The sequence below is a fragment of the Buceros rhinoceros genome, unplaced genomic scaffold (assembly GCF_000710305.1).
Source record: "Buceros rhinoceros silvestris isolate BGI_N320 unplaced genomic scaffold, ASM71030v1 scaffold14707, whole genome shotgun sequence".
Classification (NCBI taxonomy): Eukaryota; Metazoa; Chordata; class Aves; order Bucerotiformes; family Bucerotidae; genus Buceros; species Buceros rhinoceros.
In genome coordinates this window covers 4606-13658 of record NW_010420578.1, presented here as the reverse complement: position 1 = coordinate 13658, position 9053 = coordinate 4606, and the positions used below count along the sequence as shown (strand labels likewise).

General features: G+C 39.1%; 1 long non-coding RNA gene across 1 annotated transcript in view; it reads right to left on the bottom strand.

Moving 5' to 3' along the window:
• The window catches only part of LOC104496275, a 20907-nt gene extending 12484 nt beyond the window's left edge, over positions 1-8423 (bottom strand). Inside the window, exon 1 of the long non-coding RNA XR_727816.1 lies at positions 8383-8423. This is a non-coding gene — a long non-coding RNA (uncharacterized LOC104496275). The remainder of the gene's footprint in view (positions 1-8382) is intronic.
• Between the last annotated feature and the right edge of the window lie 630 nt (positions 8424-9053).

Here is a 9053-nt window from a genome sequence, read left to right as displayed (position 1 = left end):
TTTTCCTTGGGAAATTTTGGTTTTGGGTTTTTTTTTTTTTTTTTTTTTTTTTTTAAGGGCAGCAGACAGAAGGGCAATGTCCGGGCACAAGGCACTCCTGAAGTGAGTTGCATCAGTGTTTCTGCCTTAGGTGTACCAAGAATCTTTCCACAGAGCAACAGGCGATTTCACGTGCACGTGCTGAGCACTGTGTTCTAAACGGAGCTGGAGAAGACAGCTGGATACAACACGGGAAAGGAAAAATAAACCAACACTCTTGGAACTGCAGGTTCTGAACACTCCTGCATTTTTGCAGCCTCACGCACTCCACATCAAAGCTAGTTACCTCGCCTTGGAAGTACACGCGATACAACAGCAACAAAGTCGAATGATTTTTCAAACGTCGAAATCAAATAGTAAGTAGTCTTTATAAAACACTCTGCACTAAAATATTCCTTTTGAGGCTAGACAGAGAAAAACTACGGAGTATGACAGAGAGAAAGTAATGCTGAAGAAGCAGTCTCAAACCATATGCTACCCATCAGGAGGAGTGACACCCGTTATCGAGGTACCCAAGGACACAACCTGTCTTTCAGCTAGGCCAGAGCGTGATTCCCAACGCACTGAGCTCCAGCACCAACTGAAAAAGAATTTATCGCCATCTAAGCAGTAAATATTTAAGACACCTGGAATGCAGTTTTGCAGAAGGGAAGGAACTCAAGTCCGAACAGGGGAAGGTTCCCATGTGCCACTTTTCATTTCGGCAGCCACCCAGCAGAGTACGGAGCACAGGGATAAGCCTGCAATGCATGCAGAAGTCCCTCTGCATTACACAATAATGACATTCTGAACAGAAATAAATGAAGCCCCTGCAGCGCTATTCTGTCAGCTTTTGAAAGTAAATAACTTCGCTTCTGACAAGAGAGAGACATTTTTTTCCTCCTCCTGCCATAGAGCATTAATTGAGCTATGCAGCCATGTAACATCCCAGAGATAGGACAAACACATGACAAGGAAAAAAAGCTCAGAGATGAGGGGACACTCACTGAATACATGGGCTGCCTGACGACTTTTCACCCCCAAATTTTCACACTAGCTCCATTTTGACAAGATTTATTCTCTGGGAGAACTTTTAACACGTTTTTGTCTCTCCCTGTAATACTTAATGAAACTTATTTCAAACAAATGCTTTAAAACCTTACCCTGTCTTACGAAAACATAAACATACAATAAAACTTCTTATTGCTCCTTGATTGCAAAATAATTATGCCCATAATCAATACCTGTAATTAACTATTTAATTTATAGAAGGCTTACTGGAGAGAATAGAGATTATGAAGATAGCTATAAAAGAAAAGGCTACGACAAGCAAAACCGAAAAAGCAGTCTTCAAAATGACACAGTAAGAAATGTTAGTGCAAGTCAGTGAGGAATTAAGACAAGGCATAGCGCAACTGTAAGTATGTACTCTCACCTCACAAATAGGTATGAGATAATACTATTAAATTCATGCACAGTTACAGAAAAAGGTTTATTCAAGATGTCACAGAGAGGAAGACCAACCATTTTTGGTGTGTTTTGATCTTAAGTATTTCAATTCTAAAGCATCACAGACTTTCTTTCTATATTGGGGCGGGGGGGTGGGGGGGCTAGGAAATAAAAATCAGTGACTCACTGTGAACAAAAAATAGTTCACTGAAAGCTTCAGTTCTTACTACAGCATCTAATTTTGATTCTGCATGTGTTCAACACAACGAGAAAGAGCAGGATCAAAACACAGCGAGATCTCTCCACAGCTGGAGCCTGCTATAGTGCAAAAGACCAAAGGCCCAACTACAACTGGTCAGGATACTAGAGACATCAGCCATGCCATTTTCTCTAATTAAATTCACTGGGTGCTGCACTGACAGAGTAGGAAGAGAAGCAAAATGTAAAAGAAGTCAATGGCGCTGCACTAGGCAACTCCGAGGTAAATGAGCAATGCTAGCAAAGAAATGACAGGGGTTCCTCAGGAGAGCTCTTGTACTACACAGCACACTTTAAAACTGATAAATCAATCACATATTCACCTTTAAAAGGCAGGAAAGCTTGAAGGATTCTTAGAGGGTGTTGACTTCTCCTTTCCACTAACATTATTCTAACTCTATAAAGCAAGGTGATACATTCTAGCATTGCAATTTTCTTAACTTCCATTTGTAGTACATATAAAATGCTTCTAAAATATTTCGAACGGAATTAATATTAACATGATAGGACTATTTACCATTTCAGAAATACTCACATTGAAAAACAAAACAACTTCATAGTCTAGTATTGCATGGCTGTTGGTCAAAAAAATCTAAACAAGCTGAATTAAATACCTGCTAGCTGCCCCGAGAAAAGCCCTGTTTATACAGCCACTGCACACTTTCCCTGGCATAAAATACTACATCATAGATTTTTCTAATAAAATAGTCATCCATATAAATGTTTAACAAATATCGATGAATAGTGACAACTTACGAAGAGCTCACAACAGCAAATCCAGCCATCACTTCTCAGCTGAAGCGTTTTAAAAAGTCCAAAGAGCCCCGTTACATAAACAATGCTTCTAAGCCAAAAATATTCACCTGCTCCTGCCACATGGAAGCTCCTTTGCAACTGCTCTTGCTTGTATATTCCAAAGCAGCAAGTAACCTTCTGAACTGCTGCTGGTTGGCTGGGGGGAGTTTGTGTTTGGGGTTGGTGTTGGGTGGGGATTTTTTGTGGGGTTTTGTGGTTGGGCTTTTTTTCCCCCTCTTTCTAGTTATTTCAAGAGGGAAGTACTTAACTAAAGCACCTCCTCTCACTATTGTGCAAGGAGACTGACCTTGTTTGACAACTCTCTAGTTCAACGCCCCAAACTAGCTCTTACTGCGAATGAGCCCTGCTATAGCACTCCATCTCTCAGCCACTCCTCATTAGTCTCTGGAAAACAACAGAGCAGCACTTGTGAAACAAAAGAGATGTAAACACCTAAACTGGTCTTGAATCAGAGGTGGAGTCTCAAATACCGCCTTCGAAGTTGATTGGTGAATACCAAATGATCTTATTACCCTTAATTAAGATAAACAGCCCGTCAAGCCATCATCCCTTCCTTCAGCATTCACAGTACTTCGGGGTGCAACAACTGCACTCCCACCCTTTGAGTACCCTTTCATTCACATACTAAAATTCCCTACCAGTGCCACAGTGCCCCCTTAGGTGCAAACACATGGTAATTCCCCCTTTTTTTTTTTATTTTGTTTTAACAGAGCACTATAATTTATCTGACAAAGTACAGGTTTTCACCCTACACATATGAATAAGCAAGCACGATGTTTCTCTTGGGGCAGTGAAGCTGGTTAAATGAATCAAAAAACCCTGAAAAGATTGCCTACCCCCAGTCCATCAGCTACTGGACAATTATTCAAGGCCCAGCTGTAAGAAGAACAGATGGTGGGTGAGCATTAGTAACGTGGACTTCTTTTCACTCACGCAGTCATAAGCAGAGGTTGTATGTTCTCACATGAAAATTGCCATGAAATAGCAGGCTGAGGAAAAAAATTGCGCAAAAGCTCCAATTTGTAAGCTAACAGATGCTTAAAACCTTCAGGAGCTGAAGTCCGATACACTGATTTTACAGGAGAACCAGCGAGTGAGTGCTCTAAATAGCCTGGGTTAAGAAAGGCAGTGTTCTCATGATAGGTTTAAACAGTGTCATAAAACATCAGTTATCTTATTCAACTAACAGATCTGATCCTTTGAAGACTCACTGAAGTATAAAAATGCAAAAGACATACTTAGAACTGTAACTGCAATGGTGGCATTCAGCAACTGATGTCCTTGTGCTCTATAGAAAAGGTAAACTGTATCCAGGAATTGTTCATCCATTTTAATTCTCTACACAATTTCAGCACAAAGATAATCTGTTCTAATCCTTACTCCATTATTGACACTATTGAATACATCAATTGAAAATGCTACCAAATAAATCAACATTGAATTAAGCCATGAAGAAAGAGCATGATAAAAAGTCTTTCAGACTCCTATAAATCATCAGATCCAGAAGCATGACATAAGTAACTGAGTGGGGAATTCAGCTTTTCTCCATAGTCATAATGCTTAAGGCCCAAATAAAATTACGCTAATTTACCATGTAAGCACTAATGGAATAGCTGGGGTAGAGATGGAGGGTTTGTTGGTTTTTGTTTTGTTTTCACGGTGGATTCTTTCCATCACTGATACAAGAGCTGTACCGTGAACTACCTTCTTGTTAAAGACAGAAAAGGTTGATATTGAAGTTTCAGTTCAATTGTTTTCGATCTGTGAATGTCCACTATGAGCAATTGCTCCATTTAAGAGGAATTACCCTTTGTACAAACCACTTCACTATTTAAACCAGAGCACATCTATCATCATTAAACAGAAAAAAAAAACCAAACAATTTTGAACTAATGACAGCAGCACCGTACATTATGACATGGAATGTTATGTGATGTTCCAAAACAACAGTTGACTTTGCTACTTCACTAAGAAAATACCAACTACATAAGGCTACGTTCAGGCAAACATATGTTATAGGGAACTACCAGTTAACAGAACTAAGCCTCCATTAATAAACACTAAATCCCAATTTACTGGTGGTCAAAATTTTGCTGCAAAGATTACTTTATGCTAGCATTTAATGTAAGCTTGTGGTCAGAAATTACTTCTTGCATTGATGTGATGAATTAAGGAGAAGTGAAAACAGATGTATTTAGCTGTTTCCAACACTATAAAATATTACCAAATGATGGGGCACTACAAATCAAAGATCCCCTTTCCTCTATCTTTAAATATTGACAGTAGGTAAAATTCTAACCCAAATGCATCTACACCTTTCCCAACCGTCCCCATCTTTATAATGACACAGTAAAAACTTCCAAATCAAAACCAGATATCCTCCTCCTGTCATTGCTGCCACCGATACAGTCATTTTGGTTTTAATGTTGTTTGAAAACTCTTTCTGGATTTCTAAAGTTAGAAGCATAGTAGTGAGAGAACATCCAAATCATTTCAGACCATTTCCAGTAGCTTAACTAACTCGGAAGCATCCTTCAGGTTTTGTTGGCTTTTCCAAGTGAATATCTTATTGACAGTTAATCTATAGTGTGACCTAGGCCTTTCCAACTTTATTTTCAACAGCTAAGCTTTAAATGTTTTCAGGTAAAGCATCCTGTATGCACAAACTGTTTTTTCAAAAAAATCAGTTGCTCACTTAGCTCTTAAAACATCATATATGTGCACAATCTGGAAGGTATCAGGGGAAATACTTAACTTTCTAACACTGGACAAAGTCGTAGAGCACTTCTGTGGGTACACTGTGAAAAACAATTTATCCATTTATACTAAACAAACTGGCCAAGCAGTGTTAGTTTAGCAAATAAATAATGGCTGATTTTTAATAGCTACCTAATCACAGTTTTTCTCAAATGGTTATTACAGCTCCACAGAAAATGACCATCCTCATGGCTACATAAATCCTTATTGACAGAAAGACTGCTTTGCCCATCTTGAGAAGAACGTAGTGCCTTTTATAGTCTTTCAGCAAAGGCACACATCCAATTACAAAACTTGCATCCGACAGAATATTAGCGTATTTAGCAGATACACGCAAAACCAGGGAATATTTTTTTTCATAGCTTCTAAATAGGCAGCAAAGTTTAACAACAGAGAGCTCAGCTGCAATACACCTGTCTGGATTCATTGTAATCAAGGTGCAACGAGCAGACATAGCTGAAGTGCAAGTTTTAGAGGAAAAAATATTCAATAGGTGCACATCATGTCTGTATGCTGCTGGTCACAGGGTCCACAGGCGGGGGAATCACTAGTTATTAAGTTGCCAGATAAAGCTTTTAGGTTACCAGTATTTCAGATCGATAGACAACTTTATAGAGCGAGAAGAACATTCACAGTTTCACTGAAATAGTAATATTTGCACTGAACACACAGAGCACTGCTATTTTTGTAGGTTTGTGAGAAATTATCAGACACAGGAAAAGGGAAACAACCACCCCCCCCCCCACTGCCCAAGCGGGGGTTTCTTGTAGGTTTGGGAGAAATTATCAGACCCAGGAAAAGGGAAACAACCCCCCCCCCCCCACTGTCACAGCGAGAGTTTATTAATGTTTTTCAAAAATACAGAACACTACTTATCCTTCCCTATTTCAAACCAGAACCTTGTTACATCATCTCCGTGGGTCCTGTCACCACAGTACCATCTTTCTGCCTGAATAATTCTGAGATAAAAGTGACGGCGTTTCTAAGGAAATACTTAACCAAATACATAAAATAAAAAAGCATATTTGAATTAACGTGGTAATTATCTGACTCTCTAGGAATCCAGAGTAACTAAAATGCCAACCAGCAATCAAAAGAAGCAACAAGCACAGAATTTTGAACCTGCCACAGTTACCATCAGGAATTCGGATGACTTTTAAACTTATATATAATGGTGATTAGGAGAGGCAGAATGATTCTAAACTGACGATAGGATTAACCAGACAAGAAAGCCAACACTGTAAAAAATAATAAAAAAAAAAAGATACTTTCAGTGTGGCAGTTGATGCACTTAAAGAGTTAAAAATTATCTGCCAGATATAGCACTTTGTAAAGTGCATTAGCAATCACACCTCTTCTTTCTCGCAAATGGAATAGATGGAATTGAATTCCCTGTTTTAAAGTAATCATTATGGTTGCACAGTTTCTTAAACCTTAAAGCAGTGCCATACTGTAGATGTGTTTGCATAATGACACTGCAATAGCTCTCACAGGCGGGCTGTTACAGCACCTAACCTCAGCTTTATGTCACCCCTTCCCAGCTCCTTGTGTGGCCATGGTGACCTCTCACCTTAATTCACATTTTTCCCTTCAAACGCTGGATCTTTAACATAGAAATTGTTGTTTGGCAAACTCAAAAGAACAAATGCAACAAAATACAGGAGTACATTTTGTATACAACCAGTAAGTGCTCAAGTCACAGTGGATCAGTAAAGCTGATCTGTAAATGTCATTTCCAAAACGTATCCAGACACAGAACTAAGAACATGCACTGTAGTTATGGCATACCATTTATTTAACTATTAAACACATCATACTCATCTGAAGCAAATTCTAATTGCAGACATATGAATCCCTCCCACACACATGTATAATCTAGGGCGTATGCAAGAGTCTTTTATTATGCACTCCCATGCTGTAAGTCAGAAATGGTTTATGCTACACTACTGAGGAAAAAGCTACAGAAGGTTTATACCCTGCAAATACTTGAGCTCTGTTCTTTCAGCAGTAATAGAAAACAAATATTCTGAAATAAAAATAAGCTTTAAATCTCATTTATTAGATCCTCAGGAGCAAAAAGAAATACTGTGAGAAATCTTTCAGGCATTTGTGAAAACAGAGCCAAAGTTAGAGACTGTTTCATGGCAGTCAATATGCATATAAACTATTGCAGTGCAAGTTGAAAAGAAATGCCCATATTTGTGCCAGGGGGCACAAGAATTTTCTTCTCTGAAGTTCCAGCAGAAACTAACAGAATAAACAGGATGAATAATTTTTGCATAACATATTTCTGTCTTGGTTCTGTATACTTACTAGATGACTCTCTATAATGGTGGACTCAGTTATAAAACAGAGAAGTTAAAAAATCATGTTTATTATCCAGCTATTTATTCCACGTTGTAACAAATTATTAAATAATTTGGGGAGAGGGGTGTAAATGATTTTAAAAACCCTAGAAGCAAAAATCGTGAGATTAAAAAAATAAGTCTTAAAAATGGACTAGACATTGGTATCATTTTGCTGATATCCGAACATTTTTTTAATCCATTCCAATACACTTCAGTAATAGAAGTATTAATTCTCCACAGATACAGCTTTATAAATTTTTCTTCTTTCTCTCTCTTTCTATTTTTGTGTACTAAAAAATCAGTTCGATTTTAATCAGCAGCACGTTTCAACACAGACTTAAAATTCCTGGCTTCAAAGAACGCTTAAACAAAATTGCCATTGGGCACATTTACATTAGAAGTATAATTTATGCCTGCAAGTGAATAAAGAGCAGTCCTTTACAGCTCAAAACTCTGCTACAGTATCCATGAGAAAGGCAGTCAAAGAGTCCAAGTACAGCGTTAAAAATCTATAAACAGCACCGATAAAGACGCTGCAAAACACAGATATGCAAAGGCTCGATGCTCTGTTAAAACATATTTTCTACTCACTCTCACCATTAAGTGCAGGCACTACCACACAGTGGGAGACATTTCCACAGTCTATTCGCACAACAAATATCTCCAGGATTAAACACCCCCCAAACGCTGCTGACAAAGCAGGCACTACAGCAAAAGACAAGTTCGGCAAACTTACCTGCTGTAAGTACATAAAAGTCAAGGCACAGGAGAGCTGGGGACACATGCCCACGTTCGGCAGTGCCACGCAGGTTGCACCCGTAAGGGGATGCTGCATGGTGTTGCTCTGAAGTCTACGTAGAACAAGTGAGGGGGCTTGCATGCAAGCACGTTTGCCCTCTCTTGTCACTACGGGTTTTTCCTTTTGATTCTTTAAGTAAGAAACAGTGATTCTGGAATGCTTTTTTCCCCCAGCGCTAGATCCCTACATTCATTCGTCAGCTAAGGCAACTTGGTAGATTTAAACTACGAATTTTTAACAGAGAGGAAAAAAGAAGACACAGCCTGCAGCCTATTGATGAGCAAATGGAACTTCCTCAATGACAGCGAGAGCTGAAGCTTGTCTCACAACAGGAGCTGCTGACTAGTAGAGAGAGATTGACTCAGTGAGGCTCAGTCGGCTGGTGCTGATGCTGCACAGCTTCTCATTTGTCAAATGGGTCCTAGGGCAGGGTCTTTACCACTCACCAAAATTCAAATACTGCATTTTAAAAATCCCTGGAGAGCACAGGGAAGGAGCGAAAGTGAGCGCGCTGCATCACAGGCATCCAGGAGATCTGGGCAATTAGTGTCATTGCCCAGCTGGGACCGAATGCCTGTTATGATTCTGCACACACACATACACACTCA